This window comes from Bactrocera tryoni, chromosome 2, assembly GCF_016617805.1.
Source record: "Bactrocera tryoni isolate S06 chromosome 2, CSIRO_BtryS06_freeze2, whole genome shotgun sequence".
NCBI lineage: Eukaryota > Metazoa > Arthropoda > Insecta > Diptera > Tephritidae > Bactrocera > Bactrocera tryoni.
Window position 1 is genome coordinate 63627500 of NC_052500.1, and position 17158 is coordinate 63644657.

Sequence of the window (17158 nt, forward strand, 5' to 3'; positions counted from 1 at the left end):
TTAAGATGAAGAAGAAACTTCGGAGAACCTGTATTTATATGGTATAAAGGGTCATCGTGAAGAACTGAGTCCAGTCTGTCCGTCTATATATAATCGAACTAGTCGCTCATCTTCCTTGAGGTTTCTCTTTTTGAGATATCGAGATTTCACCAATGTCTTTTTCTTGCCAAGAAGCTACTTATTTGTTGGTATCGCTCATATCAGACCACTATAGCATATAGCTGTCATAAAAACTAAACGATCCAAATCAAGCTTTGTATGGAAAATAGTTTATTTGAAAAGATATCTTTACGAAATTTGGTGCAAGAAATTATTCAAAGCATTTCAACAATTTGCAAACATATTGTTCAGATCGAAATAATATATCATAAAGCTGCCATACAAGCAGACCGAACAAAATGAAGCCTTCGGATGGAAATCTTTTTACTTGTGAGGGGTATTTGTACTACACTGCAGCCTCAGTTAACGTTTTCTCTTGTTTTCTTTCTTTTTTTGAATATTTTCTATTTCTTTTTGTTGTTGTCACAACGCTATTGTTATATTTTGTTTAGATTTTTTTTATATTTAATCAGTACACTTTCGTTGCTGATAATTAATGTGCATAACTTCTTCATCTGCAAGTACAGTTATGCGCTTGCATTGCTATTTCAAGTCCAACGAGGACATTTAGTATTTCCAATTTACCACTGCTGCAGACAAAAATCACTTAGACGAAGAATAGTGCTTCGCATTTCTTTGCGGTTCATTATTTTTGAATTATTCTTTCAACTGAATTTTCATTACAAATAGAAAAGTAATTCAAAGAGAAAGTATGGAATAATTAAGCCGAGATAAGAGTTTTGGTTTTATAATTTCATATTAATTTCTAGAAATCAGAAGTTGCATATACATAGACCTTAAAAGCGACGAGCATATTATGAGTCCACATAAAAGAGGTGGTTTTTTAAACATGTGTGTGGCATCATTCTGTTGAAACCAGTTTGGACTTAGGAATCATAAAAACTCTAAGGCAACATTATCTTCATCTTTAGGAAACATTTTTTTATCGCTTTGTTTCGCGAGGACAGATTAAATGAACAGTTTATTATGCATCAATACTTATTTTGTCGCTTTCAAAGTAATCCCTACCAGATGTAATGCACTTATGCTAACGATTTTTCCAGGCCCAACACTTCTCATAAGCACTTTTTGGGATTGCCTTCAGCTCCTTCTACAAATTTTGTTTTACCTCTTCGATAGACTGAAAACGGGTTCCTTGGAGCGGCAATTTCAGTTTGGGGAACAGGAAAAAATCACACGGAGCCCTATCTGGTGAATACGGTGGTTGATCGATGCTATTTATTGTGTTTTTGGCTTTAAATTCGATGACAATCGTGGCTCGATGCTATGGCGCATGTCATCGTGTGAAATCGATGAATTGTTCTTTCACAATTCCGGCCGTTTTCGACGAATGTTCTCATAAGCACTTTTTGGGATTGCCTTCAGCTCCTTCTACAAATTTTGTTTTACCTCTTCGATCGACTGAAAACGGGTTCCTTGGAGCGGCAATTTCAGTTTGGGGAATAGGAAAAAATCACACGGAGCCCTATCTGGTGAATACGGTGGTTGATCGATGGCGGTTATTGCGTTTTTGGCTTTAAATTCGATCACAATCGTGGCTCGATGCTATGGCGCATATCATCTTGTAAAATCCATGAATTGTTCTTTCACAATTCCGGCCGTTTCGACGAATGTTCTCCATCCGTATTAACCTTTTGTCCCTCCGTAACAAATTCATGATTTATTCTGAAACGGACCCTCGAGAGATGGCGAGGTCTCTTGACATCTTTCTAACACTTGCCTGATGATTTTCAAGCACCATACTTTTTTGATATTTTCATCACATGAAGAGATCGAATGTCGTCCAGGTATGTTTTCAACGATTATCAATCATTTCTGAAGACTTTGTTCCAGCCGTAGGCTTGTGTTCTAGATAAAACTGAAAATGTGAGACCAAAGGTATCATATTGAACAGAGGTTGGAAACATATTATCAAATAAAGCACGTATTTATGGATAACAATTTTTCTATTAAACTATTTCTTATGAAGACTATACTTTTTTTCTGAGAGTTTTAAAATTCCCAATTTTTTACCATCTTCTTATTAATAAATATAAAATTTTTCTTTCCGAAAATTTTCAAGAACTAATGGAATTATTTTCCTAGAAGAGTAATTTAGTATGTACTAAGTGACATTCTGTTAACCAGTAAATTTTCGTAGAATCTTTCTAAGGAACTTCACACAGTCTCTCTCCATACAGTTACATACCTATAACACCACACTTTAGGAAGAGGAAATTATTCTTCAATTGATCTACGCTGAAGTAGTTTTCTGTCAGTTCTTAAACTGCTACATTGTTATCGCTGTTAATGACCATACAAAGAACGCTCTTTATTATCTCCTTAACTAAGATGAATATTTCAACTTTGGGCTTCAAATCTTTGCTAATTATTCAGCAAGGAAATAAATATATATTTCCGCGTATATTTGTAAATATTTAATAATACATCTAAATTTAACCTCCCATTATTTATTTAAAATCCTACCTATGGAATAACAACCTCTTTAATGAACGCATGCCACGTTGAGTGGGCAATGGCTTTCAAGTGTCAGCAAACAAAAGCAATAAAAACCTTAAACTGAAAAATGGTAAATGGAAAATGCAAAAAGAACAGCAGAAAACCGCAGGGGAAAGCATAAAAAGCCTGCAGCCCAAAAACCACACACGCGCCAAATTTTCCGCACAATTAAGCGCCAAAGTGTATGTGGTAACGCAAGAGTGGCCTAATAAATTTCAATTTTAATGCTGCCAAATTACAAAAGCAAAAAAATTAGTTTCGGCGTTAATTTAGGTAATGCGGAGTAAATTTGTTAAAATGCTAAATTACTACATTTTATTTCAATAATTGTATGTTTTCACTTTGCTGTAATTAAGTGCGTTAAGGAAGCATAAAAATGAGAAAAGGCTGAAAAAAATTTCGTTCAACAAAATTCAATTATATTTTTAATTTTAACTATATTTTTAATTTTATGAGTGAAATACAGTAGACTTTTGAGAATCTCTTATACAGTCTAGTATTAGGTATTAAAATTTTTCGGAAATCCGGATTAAGTTACAAAGGTTGATCCATTTCGAGGTTCCCTACTTAAAAAAAAACACAGAAACTGAAAATTTAATTGGAGATGTTTATTAGCATTCGAAAGAACATTCTTTAACATTTATTTTTTGAAGACTATCTCTTTCAAATGTTGGCTGGGGCTGCGTCTCAGATGGTCCATCCGTTGAGTTCAATTTTCGATGACTCATTCGAACTTTCGACCGGTAACTGACGATGTTTTGCTCTAAGGAATGAATCGAAGCGGCATAGTTATCACAGACATTAGTTTTTACATATCTCCATAGGAAAAAGTTTAACTAGTTGATATCACATGATCTTGGTGGGCCATCAACCAGCCCAAAACGTGAAATTATCTGCTCACCAAAGTGTTCTCTCAATAAGTCCATTGATTGCTGAGATGTGTGGGAAGTGGTGCCGTCTTGTTGAAACCAAATGTCGCCGAGATCACGTGCTTCAATTTCAAGCTTCATAAAGTCGATTATCATGGCACGATAGCGTTCGCCATTGACGATTACGTTTACACCGGCATCATTTTTGAAGAAGTATAGATCGATGATTCCACCGGCCCATAAATAAAAAAAATGGCAATGGATAAAATGGCAAATACAACAATTTGCTTGTTTACATACCCATTCAGCCAGAAATTGGTCCCATCGTTGAACAAAATTTGGCTCGACCACATCGGATCTTCTTATAACTTTTCAAGAGCGAAGCGATGTCGCTGGAAAGGTCGAGCGGCTTGCAAGAGCTGTATTTTGTACGCTTTCAATTTAAGATCTGGATGTAAAATGCACCAAGTCGTTCCATACGTCAGGCCGACTTGCAGCAAACCGCGCCGAATCGACTTTTTGCTGCCAGTAGCTAGGTAAGGGGACAATCTTCGAACGAATTGTTCATATCGGGCCACTATAGCATATACCTATGTATGTTAAATCGCTTTTTACACCATTGTACAGGGTCCGGCACTCGAAGTATAACGCAAAAAAAGTGATCAGCGATGGAATTCAAACGTAATAGTGTGATTGCTTTATATTTAGCTGGAAAATCACAGCCAGCAATTGTTCGTGAGCTCAAACACCTTAATGTTAATAAAGTTTTTGTTTATCGCACCATCACTCGTTACAATGATACTGGCAGCATCGCAAAACGCCATGGAGGTGGTCATCAAAATATTGCAACGTCACGTGAGATGGTTCGGAAAGTGAAGAAGCGACTTGAGCGAAATCCACGACATCCGACCGCAGCATCCGACGCATATTGAAAAATGAGCTCAAGGTCAAGCCTTACAAGTTCCAAAAGGCCCATGATCTCACACCGAAGCAGCAACAAGTAAGACTTGAGAGAGCGAAACAGTTGCTTCGCTTAGCCGAAAGCGGTCAAATTCCCAACATTGTGTTTTCTGACGAAACAATTTTTCCAATTGAGCAATTCGTAAACTCTCAAAACGATAGGGTTTACTTGACCGACCGTTCATACGAGAATCTAAGTCAACGGTTGGCCACTAGGAGGCAGCACCCGCCACAAATAATGGTTTGGGCCGCTGTCACCGCAGACGGGCGCTCTCCAAGTGTTTTCATCGAGCCTGGCGTCAAAGTACATGCGACATATTATCGGGAAAGTGTTCTGGAGGCTGCTTTGAAGCCGTGGGCAAACAAACATTTCGGTCGCAAACCATGGACGTTTCAACAAGACTCAGCACCGTCTCACAAAGCGCGAGTGAACCAAGAATGGCTGAAAAACAACGTTCCGAACTTCATTACGACCACACAATGGCTCTCGAACTCACCAGATGCGAATCCAATGGATTATTTTCTCTATGCCATTTTGAAGAGCAAGGTCCGAAGTAAAAAATACACCAGTCTCGATTTGGTGAAGAAAGTCGTTGTCCGTGAGTGGGCCAAAATACCGGCAAGTCACATTCGGGCAGCTTGCAATTTGTTCTTTGACCGTCTCAAGGCCATAGTTAAGGCAAAAGGTGGTCATATCGAGCAAAAGTGAATTGGTCCTGAATTTGTGATTATTTTCACACATTTTGTACTTTAAAATAAATAAAAATAATTTTCCAAACCGAATTTATGGCTTTTTTAATTCGAGTGCCGGACCCTATATGATAAAAAAATGCACCTCTAAAGGTTATAGTAGCTTCGTTGTAGTCGAATTGAACGTTTATTCTTATTTTCATTTATTATATTTTTTTTGGAAGTGACTGCAGTAGATTACTAACTTTAGTGGTGTTCCGGACAATAACTACAGTAAATAATTTAATTAATTAAAGCAAACTGTTCGCACTTGCTGAAACGATAACATACATACATACATGCATATATGTATATACATATGCACATACTCACACGATTGTATCGCGTATGCGTGAGTGTACGAGCGAGTGTATGCCGCATTTGGAGCGTGAAAAGCCGCACCAACACGCCAGACATCGCAGACAGGCATTCATGTCAGATTTATAAGTATATATATTTTTTTTTTTTTGCTTTTCGCGAATTTATTTGATATAAACTTTGAAGTTAAGTAGATAAAACTGCGTGAAAATGCAGCCACTCAGTGACAGACAGCAAAAATGATTTGAGTCAAGTACTTTAGTACACAGTGTATGTGTATAAATGAGTTGCTTAAAAATAGAAGGTCCAAAATTAGAGTGAAAACATATTTCTCGTTTTTAAGTTAGTTAGTTTTACACTATTTTTGCTCTTACTAATTTAAGTTCCGTTCACAAATATCTTAACTATGTAAACTACTAGAGGGCGGTCTTCACAATAATGTATTAGGGAAGGCCCCTGTGGCATTATCTAATACATCGCTCTCATAGAAGAGGAAACTATGATATCCAAGTCGTATGCGAAATAAGCTTTATAATTTAGAGCATATAATTAAGTTTAAAATCGATCTAACTCTGCAGGGAGAAAGGCCATTGAAGTCGAGAGTAAGGCTGAGGACAAATTTTGTACTATGGGATAGAGTTAACTTAGAAAAAAATTGCATTTTATTAAAAATTGTTTAAAGCTGACAGTAAAAAATACCCCAATTGGTTGTTGTTGTTATTCTGCCCAGTTTACAGTTCTTGGCCGGTTAAAAATCCGGGTCCGTTCCGGTTACGTAGTCCCGACTGTCAAAGGAACACAAATTGGTCGTAGCATTCTCCCAGCGTAGTAAACAGCTGTCAGCTTTCATCCTCAAAAGAACTCGCTATCTACGATCATAGCCAATGTAGCAATTGGTTGTGAAATCTCATATAGAATTTTCGGACTATCATTCTTATTGTGTATATTTACGAGACCTTAATATATGAAATTGTCTGACTCCTCGAAGCTAGAATTATCTGTAACGATAGTCAATTCAAGTTGTGGGTATTCAGACAGTTTTTCGATAACTGGAAATTCTTTATTCAAACTTTTTGTAATACCAAAATGTATTTGAAAAGCATTGAAACATAATATAACTTAGGTTCAATGGTTGATCCTCCAAAGGAGCGTCGCACCTGAACCACTATATAAAATCTTTTGTGAAATAGAATTCCTATTATTAGACCTATCTGTCAAGTGGTTCGAGGTTTTAAAGCAATGAACTCAAAAAGGTGGTACAAGCAAGAGAGAAGGAGGTATTTCTTCACCATCTGCTTCCAAATAGCTTCAACAACTGATATTCTGTAAGATTTTCAACTTCTCGCCTAAACACCGGTAGAGCAATGACCAGTTAGAGCCGCAACCAACAAGGGAAAGGCTATCTTTAATAACATCGAAAACATAACATCATTAATATACCCTTTACAGGTGCATTTCTTTCAGTAACTATGTGTTTAAGTAAATGCAAAGACGTAACCGGCCAGTGATTTTCATCCAAAGGTAAAAAGTTTACTAAGGCAAAAAAGTCTCCAATGCAATCATTTGACTCGAATCGTTCTGTTTGTATAGAAGCTATATGCTATACTAATCCGTTGTGAACAATTTTTTCGGAGATTGCATTATTTCTACCAACAATAACTCATACCAAATTTGGTAAAGATATATCGTCAAATGAGAAAGTTTCCCATGAAAGCATTTGATATCCATCATTCAGTTTGTATGGCAGCTATATGCTATAGTCAACCGATATGAACAATTTTTTCGGAAATTACATTGTTGCCTTAGAAAATAACATATACCAAATTTCGTTAATATATCTTGTGAAATGTGAAAGTTTTCCATACAAGAACTTAATTTCGATCGTTCAATATGTATGGCAGCTATATGTTATAGTGATCCGATATCGGCAATTCCGACAAATGAGCAGCTTCTTGAACATGACGTTTGCAAAATTTCAAAACGATATCTTAAACACTGAGGGACTAGCTCGTATATATACAGACAGACGGACATAGCTAAATCGATTCATCTCAACATACTGATCATTTAAATATGTACATATATACTTTATAAGGTCTCCGACGCTTCCTTCTGGGTGTTACCAACTTCGTGGCAAACTTACTATACTACGGGTTACCCACTCGAAGTGTTACCTATTCAAACGACTATAATTTTTTAGTTTGATAATATTTTTATTGATTCCAATGACAAAAATGTATGAAAATAATCAAAAATTTAGAATCCATTCACTTTAGCTCGATATGGCCACCTTTTGCCTTGACTATGGCCCTCAAACGGTCAAAAAACGAGTTGCATGCTGCACGAATGTGAGCTTGTGGTATTTTGGCCCATTCACGTACAATCGCTTTCTTGAGCGCATCCATACTGGTGTATTTTTTAGTCCGCACCTTGCTCTCTAAAATGGACCAGATGGAAAAGTCCATCGGATTTGCGTCTGGTGAATTCGAAAGCCATTGTGTCGACGAAATGAAGCGTGGAACATGATTTTTTAACCACTCTTGGTTAATTCTCGCTTTATGTGACGGCGCCGAGTCTTGTTGGAACGTCCATTCTTTCCGGCCGAAGTGTTTACGTGCCCACGGCTCTAAAGCACCTTCCAAAATATTTTCACGATAATAAGTCGCATTTACTTTGACACCAGGCTCGATGAAAACGACTGGAGAGCGCCCATCAGCGGTCACGGCAGCCCAAACCATCACTTGCGATGGGAAATTACTTCGGGTGGCCATTCGTAGGCTTAAATTCTCGTACGTGCGTTCGGTCAAGTAAACACGGTCATTTTGAGAGTTTATGAATTGCTCAATAGGGAAATTCTTCTCATCAGAAAACACAATGTTCGGAAATTCGCCACGTTCGTGCAAGTGTAACAACTCCTTCGATCTTTCGAGTCTAACTTTTTTTTGCTGTGGTGTAAGATTGTGTCCTTTTTGGAACTTGTAAGGCTTGACCTTTAGCTCATTTTTCAACAGTCGTTGCATTGAACTTTGCGAAATTTTCAGCTCTTTAGCCATTTGATTGCCACTTCGACGTGGATTTCGTTCAAGTCGAGCCTTCACTTTTCGAATCATCTCAGGTGATGTTGCTTTTCTTATGACTTCTGGCGTTTGCGATGCTGCCAGTATCATTGTAACGATTTATAGTGCGATACACAAACATTTTGTTCACTTCGAGATGTTTTAGCTGACGAACAATTGCTGCTTGTGATTTTCCAGCCAAATATAAAGCAATCACACTACTATTACGTTTAAATTCCATCACGTATAACTTTTTTTTCACACGACACAGACTAAAATGTTTTTGTACGCTTGTAAACAATGGAATGATTTGTTATTGGTGTAAATTTAAGCGCGCTGTCATTAATAGTGTGGTAGTTATAGCAGTTTGAATTTGGTAACACTTCGAGTGGGTAACCCATATACATATATATACATATATATAATATATGTATATCAAAAGGTCGAAATCGAAAGTTAATTTATTTCCGAAAAATAGACCTGGCCTATGGTGCATTTCAACATACGATATAGTATTGTTGTTTTTATAGTAACATAATATGTATTGTAAATGTTGCGTTGCTATTGTAACACCCCTTATAACGACAGAGCATATTTTATGCCCTCATATGTATATATAATATATATCAGTAATGGAGTATGTGGTACTCGTACATATGTATGTATGCAGTAACAACAATTTCTACGCTGTTGCAAAATTTTTTCACCATAACTTAATTAAGTTAATTGGGTTAATTTAGTCATCATGCAAAATGTGTCTGCTGCATAGGCCACATGAAGAACATTTTGCTATATGCATATGTATGTATGTAAGTTTTAAGAGCGGTAGGGTGACAAAAAATTCAATATCTTTGGTATGGTATGAATGAACAAAAATTTTTTGCAGATTATTAAGATGAATATTTTCTGCGTTGGGTCACATACTTTTCAATTTTTTTTTGGGGTGAAGAACACTTGAAAATTTTCAATTATTTAACAAAAAATTTTGTAAAATATTATTATTTAAACAAATGGATCGTGAAAAATATCCTTAATATAGCACGACCATTTTTCTTTGACTTCACAAAATTTCATCGATTTATCTCCAGTAGTTTATGAGAAAATAATTTTACAATTTTATTGTGCTCTAAATTTCAACCTTCAATCACTTTAGCAAAAAAAAGAATTTTTTCGAAATATTTATGTCACGGGGTATGCCTCTGGTTCCCTTCCTAATGAACTGCTAATTTTCAAAATCGGAGATTTTTCGAAATTTTCATGGACCAACATGGACTTCGAACAAAGAGACAACATTAAATTTTGTTTTAATATTGGTAAAACTTTTACCGAAACGTTTCAATTGATGAAGCAAGTTTATGGCGATGATTGCCTATCCCGAAGCAGAGTGACCGAGTGGTTTCAACGTTTTCAAAGTGGTCGTGAGGACATAAATGACGATCAACATGTGGGCCAATCAAAATCCGGGATCACCGGAAATTCCATCGAAACTTTGCGTGAATTCATCAAAAATCAGCCGAAGTCATTATTGAAATTCATGGAAATTGAATGGAACATCTCCAAAACATCGATTTATCGCATTTTGACCGAACATTTGGGCTTACGAAAAGTGTGTGCACGGTTTGTTCCGCACATATTGACTGACGACCAAAAATTGCTCAGAATCCAACATTCGAAAGACATCATTAAAGAGGTTTATTTGACCAAAAATCACATTTTAACCATTAACCACTCCCCGTAGTCACCTAATATGGCACCGTGCGACTTCTTTCTTTTCGGAAAAAAGATTTTGCCCATGAAAGGAAAGCGTTATACAGACGTAGAGGCCATTCAAAACACCGGCATACCGGCCAACGAGCTAAAACACTCGTTCGACATGCTTTTGGACCAATGCAAAAAGCTGTATTGAAGCAGAAGGAGACTATTTTGAAAAAAAAATAAATTGATTTTGCCGAAAAAAACCATTTGTTCTATGTTTTTTAAAGTCCTTTTTACTTTGAAAGGCACCTTGTATATATTTTTTAATTTATTTCAAAAATTCGTATTTGTAAAAGCTTTGAAAAGCGGTTTATAGGTTCATTATAAACTATTACTTTGGTATTATTATTCTTAATCTTTTTTTTTTTATCTCCTTCATGTATCTATATAGAAGTTATAAGTTATCGATTCGGTTTGATCCAAAGCAAATATCTGCCTTTGTACTGCACCACTTATTTTTACCTACCCTAACCTCTCCTTCAACATCGCACTCTAGGTACTCCTTTCGCAAGAAATTCTCACATATATTTAGCTCTTCTTCTTGTGTTTTCTTCAGCTCTTTCATCTGGCAGATTTTTGCACACATTTCTTAGGAATTCTTAATGAACTCGTGCTCGCTATAAAACTCACCATTTTCATCCGCACCAATAGTAGCTATTAATTTAACTGCTATGCAGCGTTGCATTTCAGGCGAACTCATCGCCGGCACCAGCGAATGCGATAGTCGTAAAAGCTATTGCAGCTGCAGCGTAAAATCATAAAAGATAGTAAAAATCAGCTTTATCTGCGTATAAAATTGCTTTTCGTCTAATTAAACATAATAAGTATTTGCGAGTGCCGTTATAGAGCTTCCTACTGCTGCTGCATACATACCGACGTATTTATGCACAGTTCATTGCTTTCTTCACAGCAATTTCGCCGCTAAAAAATACTAGTGTTACGACTTTGAGTTCAAGTCGCCTATTTGTTCCTTTTCAAAAAAAAAAAAAAAAAATTGTCTTTTTCGTGCAATTTTTTAGCGTTGTTGCTTTGAAAACTCTCCTACATATGTATATATGTATAAGTAAACTGCTTTCAATTGCCTACAATAAGAATAACTCGCTGGAGTTTACTTATATAAGCGATTTTCTTTCCTGCTACGAGGTTTAACAAGCATTATGAAAGTTGTGGTTAACCGTTTTGAAGTTTGAGTTGGATATTTTCATTACGAATTATGGTATCATTGAAACTAAATTTGAAATAATTTTTCAGGTTAGCTTGGCTTTATTTTAATGAGGTTAGATAGCATTTGGTAAATATAGTTTCAAAACAGATTGAAGTAAACATGACATAATGACATGCTTCATACCCAAAACATTAACCAAAATATATTCATTCGATCCTTAAGAGATGTTGAGACCCTCTGATATATTTTTGATATCAATGCGATCATTTCTAAGGACTGCTGCTTTCACTTTTTCGATGTTATCGTCAATAACTGTGGTGAATAGACGACTCGAATATGGCAAATTTTCGTTGACTTCAAGACTTGAACTGAATGCTTTGTTTTACTTGTGTTTGTACTATATCACAGACTCCCCAAAAGACTACCTAAAACTTTTTTGCACATTTTCAACGATTCCATAGCAGTGATTTTATTGTAAACACAGATTTTGATTTTTGTTAATTTTTTTCAGGTACAAAAAATTGTTTTCGCGTCGTAAACAAACAGCTGCCGAACACGCACTAATTGGCACATGGAGATCAGACTACAAAAGAACACTAAAAATAATTATACCAGTCTAGAAACAGGAAGAAATCAAGGTAAGCAGGGTAGAATCTACTTAAAAAGGCGACTTTTCTCCCCGAAATTTGCATCTAATCTAATGTAACGGTCTTATAAGCACATCCGAAAGTTATTTTTTGGGCAGTACTGAAGGTCTTCAAAGCTTATAATTATAAAACATTAACATTTATGGAACATTTTTGGGATTATTGTCTGGGGGGTGAGAAATTCCAAGTCAGGGTGATGGTACTAGGTCAGTATAATGAAAGCCTCAAAGGGTTTGGCGTTCGTATGTGTCAGTTTTTTTATGACCTTTTACATTTTTTCCTTATCTTGATGTTTTTTTATTTAGTTGTAACATTTTGGCAAAAACGTAGTTTTTTTTATTTTTTTTGTGCCGAAAATCTTGATGTGGCAAAACCGATAATATTAGATCCAGCAAAAAATACTTCTGATTAAATTCAAATTCAACAAAGAAGTTAACGTCTGTGAAACAGTGCTTTCCGTCTACCAGGATGTCATGAAACGTATCATTACTGACGATGAGTCTTAAACCTGTACTTACGACTCGGAAACAAACGATCAATCGGCCGAATGTCGTAGGAAAGTTGACCTGTAGCCGAAAACATCACGTCAAAACAGGTTAAACATCAAGGTTATGTTGAGAGTTTTTTTTGATTATTGAGCTGTGGTGCACTCCGAACTCTTTCCGACCGGCCAAACTGTCAACAACGATTAGCCTTTGAGTGTTATGCGTCGTTTACGCGAAGCTATTCGTTAAAAGAGGCCGTAATTATGGGCCGACAACTCTTTGTTTTTACACTACGATAACACCGTCGGATTCTTCATTGATTCCTCGTGAAGTTTTGGCGCAATTTTCAACCAATATGGCGCCGCAGCCACCGGCTTCGCCAGATTAAGCCCCATGTGACCACTGGCTGTTCAGCAAACTCAGCACCGGGGAAACCCTTTTGATTCATTTGAAGATATTTAACGCGAATCACTACGGGCATTGAAGGTTATACCAGAAATTGACTACGTAGATTTTGAAAAATAAATTAGGAATTTTAAAATTATGCACAAAGTCTTACTATTTTTTTACCCACAATTAATAATTAATAACAAATTTTCGAGAGCATTCTTTCATTAGATGGAGGCTATTTTGTTCTTTTCATTTGGGGCGTTTTTCACGTGTCGGGTCCTTAACCCAGCGCGCAACCCTAGCTAGGGATGTTTCGTCTTTAGATCGCTTTCAGACGGGCATTTTTTGACTACCCAGAGAATACTTGGTCTCTTCTGGGCACTCCCATGTGAATGGCGCTCAGAGAACTTTCCCCACTCCCGTGAAGTTCTACACATGGCTGATGTATTTAGATTAAGATGAGAGATAATTAGATTTTCCTTCTACCTTCTAACTTTTCCATGGTATTTATTTATGACGAAAAAAAATTTACAGGTAAAGAAAATCCTCGATAAATTTTGTTTACTACTCGCGGGTATTTCATAAATCTGTAAAGCAAAGTGGTTAAGTTAAGATGAAATATAAGAGTGTCTCTAGTGGTGCAACTATACGAGTATTTAGCTCCCAATCATGTTTGTTCCAACTACAGATCATCAAAGCTAGTGGATATAGACATATTTCTTCTGATAAAAGTCACTGCGAATTCTTTTTTGGGTTTTCACAGAAATGAAGTAGAGCCTGTAGAGAAGAATCCTCAATAAATTTGCTTTTCTACCGGCAGAAATTTCATAAATCATAAATTCACATGTGAGGTTAGGTCGCAATCTATGGAGGTAACTATAATGATAAGAGCCATAAAGTAAATTTGTCAATAATTTCTAAAAATATCTCCGAGCCGATTACTCTCCGCTGTTATTCGTTAGTTTAGAGAGTTTCGAGCGTTTTTTGGCGATTTTCTTTTTAAAATTTTAGACTAGAATTAAACTTTATCAAACAATTTCTGCGGGATTATAATGAATATAATGAAAAAGGTAAGAGGTAAGAGCTGAGTTGATCGAACAAAATCAAGTTGTTGTACGGTAATTTTTTGTTTGCTTGCTTAGCTACATTTTCCTAAGCCTTAACTAAGTTTCAGCTTTAACTGCAAAACATCAGCAGCAACCCTAGTATAGGTAAAAAATTCGTTTAATTCTTTTTTAAACGCTTCGCTAAATTTTCTTATAATTTTCTATGTTAGTATGTGTGCACAGTGAATTCAATAAGCTACAATCAACCACTTAGCCACGCTCCCCTCCAGCGGCTCGTCTAGCTTTCCAAACGGTTTTCGGTATATAACATTATGGTATAATTTTTATGGTCATGCAAGTCAATTGTAGTCGCCCAACATGCCACATGCAACAATAACAACAAACTCACATTATCCGTACCGAGCAGACAAGTCCCTTCATTTCTTGCCAGCCAGCAGCCACATTCCCAGCTCGCGTTTTTCTCAGCGCTTGTGTTTTTGCGCTTGTTGTAGTTTTCTTATTCTTATTATAATTTTTTGCACAGTCTACTCAATTACAGCCATCATCTTTCTATTTCAACATCTTCAGCTCCATTTCCATTTCCATACCCATCATAAGCAGCAAATCGTCGTAGCTGCTATCAGCAGCATTATACCATCAGCCAACAGTCAAGCGTCAACACAGCCAACACAGTAATCGTCAACGCTCGCCCAAGTGCTCTTGCTACAAGTAGATACGCGTTTGCATAGTTGCTTTTCTCGTGCTACAAATTTGATGTTTGCGGCATCATAAAAATCTAGAAAATTGACTGCAACATGCGAGTCCAAGTGGTATTTTCGAAAATTGTTGCTGATATCTACTTCACAGTTACTCTCATTATCGTTGTCTATTCGTGTCTTTTATACCCTGAACGAGGTATATTAGGTTTGTCACGAAGTTTATAATACCCAGAAGGAGATTTCGAAGACCCCATAAAGTATATACCATATATACCATATTGGTATTGTCACGAAGTTTATAATACCCAGAAGGAGATTTCGAAGACCCTATAAAGTATATACATACCTATATATAGTATATAAATGACAAACATGACGAACTGAGACGATCCGTCTATCTTTATATACGCGAACTACAGTTGTTGAGACGCCACAGTTGTTGAGATATCGGTCTGAAATTTTGCTCTCATAATTTTCTCCTCAAAGGTGGTGCTATTTGTTGACAGCGCTGATATCGGCTACACGAGGTGATCGGTATGAAGTGCTTGTAAGGAAAACTTTTTCATTTTAAGAGATATTTTCACGAAATTTGACATGAGTTATTCTCCAAAACAGTGGTGTAGAATCCAAAGAAATTGTTTAGATCGGTTCATTATAGCATATAGCTGTCATACAAACTGTGCGATCAAAATCAGCTTTTTCTATGAAAGCTTTGCAGTTGTGAGCGGTATTACAGCTTCGGTGCAACCAAAGTTAACGTATTTATTATTGTTGCCGTTGCCGTTTTGTTGTTTCTTTTTTGTTGTTGTCTTTTTCTACTCTATCCTGCTTTTCCGCTTTTGTTTGTTGCTGTTGCTCCTGCTTTTTGATGTTAATGGTCAGTCAGCAGTCAGCGACAACAGCAATAACAACACCAAAAACATCAACAACAAGAACACAAGTTAATGACTTCCAGTCACATCAAATTGCCATAGCGTTTTCATGGGTTTGCAACTTGGCTATGGCTATATAGTTGCCACATTGATGACGTTCCTTCAGTCGGTGCACATTTTCCCCGTTTATTGGTCAGCATTAGCCATTCTCTCTGTTGTTGTTCTTGCAGTTATTGCTATTATAGCTGTTGCTGCCGATGTGGAAATTGATATTAGAAGCGTTGCTCAAATTATGTAGCTTATTGAAGTGTTTTGTTTAGCATAACTGACAGCTGAAAATGTAGTTATTTTGCAAGTGTTTGGCTCCGCAACACCTTAGGACATTGCAGTCGCCTCAAAATAACGGCAATTTGTTGTAAGTGTTAATGGCTTTGTTGCGAAATGTCATGAAAACGCTTGTTCTTTATCACAAACTTATTGAATTTTACAACACTTGTGTTACCAGACACTTCTCACTGATGCTGAAGTAGAATATTGCAGATATTGAGGAGCTCTAAAGGAGCTGGTGTAGCAATGCAATAACATCGAAGTAGCAGATAAAAGAAATATTAAAATTCATTTGTGGTGGCTGAACAACTTTGCTTCTGGGTATAATTTGCAATAAAAATCAATGTTCGACTCTTGGGAAATTGAATTTTTACTTGAAGACGAAAGTGTTCCCCAAATATCAAAGGCATAATATAGTTGTTGTTGCAGTTGGTTGGTTGAAAAGAGAGGTGGAAGTGCGCTAAACAGCAGGGGTCTGCACTTAGTTTATCATTAGACCCATTGTGCTTCCGGGTGGTAACCAAATTAAGTTTTATCCAGAAACTTAGTGGATTTGGTAAAATAGCACATTTTTTTCCAACGCAGCTACCCAATAACTTTTAAATTAGAACAATAGGAAAGGCTGAGCATTCGCAAAGGTAATATTCCAGCGTCTCGTCATCATCCAAGCAGCTTTGCATTCTGGGTTCTTAAGGGTAGCTGCCCTGTGATAACCTCTACAATATTACTAAGTTCTCATTGCAGTACGTATCCTAATGCAGTGAGACTTATTACTGGTGCTACAGATAGTCTTGATTGTCTCTTGGCTCTCCTCTAGAACATTTGTGGACTTGCCGGATAGAGCAGACGACCTATCTCTTCAAAGTGTATGTTTGAATTCATTAATCAAGGTGACCAAGTTGACTCAACGCAAGGGGGATACGATGCCTTTTTGCCTACAACATCAGTGCATTTCGCTATGATGAATTCTCGTTTTTCTAAGAATCTTTCTATTTTATTTGCATTTCAAACGTTTGAGTAGGATTGTCGTTTGATGAGATCGTCTCAAATCCTTTCCATATCTTTTAGTTGGAACATCCTACAACGGTCTAAAGGATTTAAGCAGGTAGAAATGTTCTTTTCCTGGTTTCGGTATGAAGATAACTTCGATTCATCAAAGATCAGTCGTAATGATAGAGGGTTTCAAAATACTGGACTCAAA

General features: G+C 36.6%; 1 protein-coding gene across 3 annotated transcripts in view; it reads left to right on the plus strand.

Annotated features, from left to right (window-relative positions):
• The window catches only part of LOC120768068 (beta-1,4-glucuronyltransferase 1), a 186342-nt gene that overhangs the window by 126746 nt on the left and 42438 nt on the right, over positions 1-17158 (plus strand). For 2 of the 3 annotated variants that reach the window (XM_040094590.1, XM_040094592.1), the window contains exon 2: positions 11983-12109. The exons of the other annotated variant lie outside the window; for it this stretch is intronic. The gene's annotated coding sequence lies outside the window, so the exon portion shown is untranslated. The remainder of the gene's footprint in view (positions 1-11982; positions 12110-17158) is intronic. 3 annotated transcript variants of the gene reach the window in all.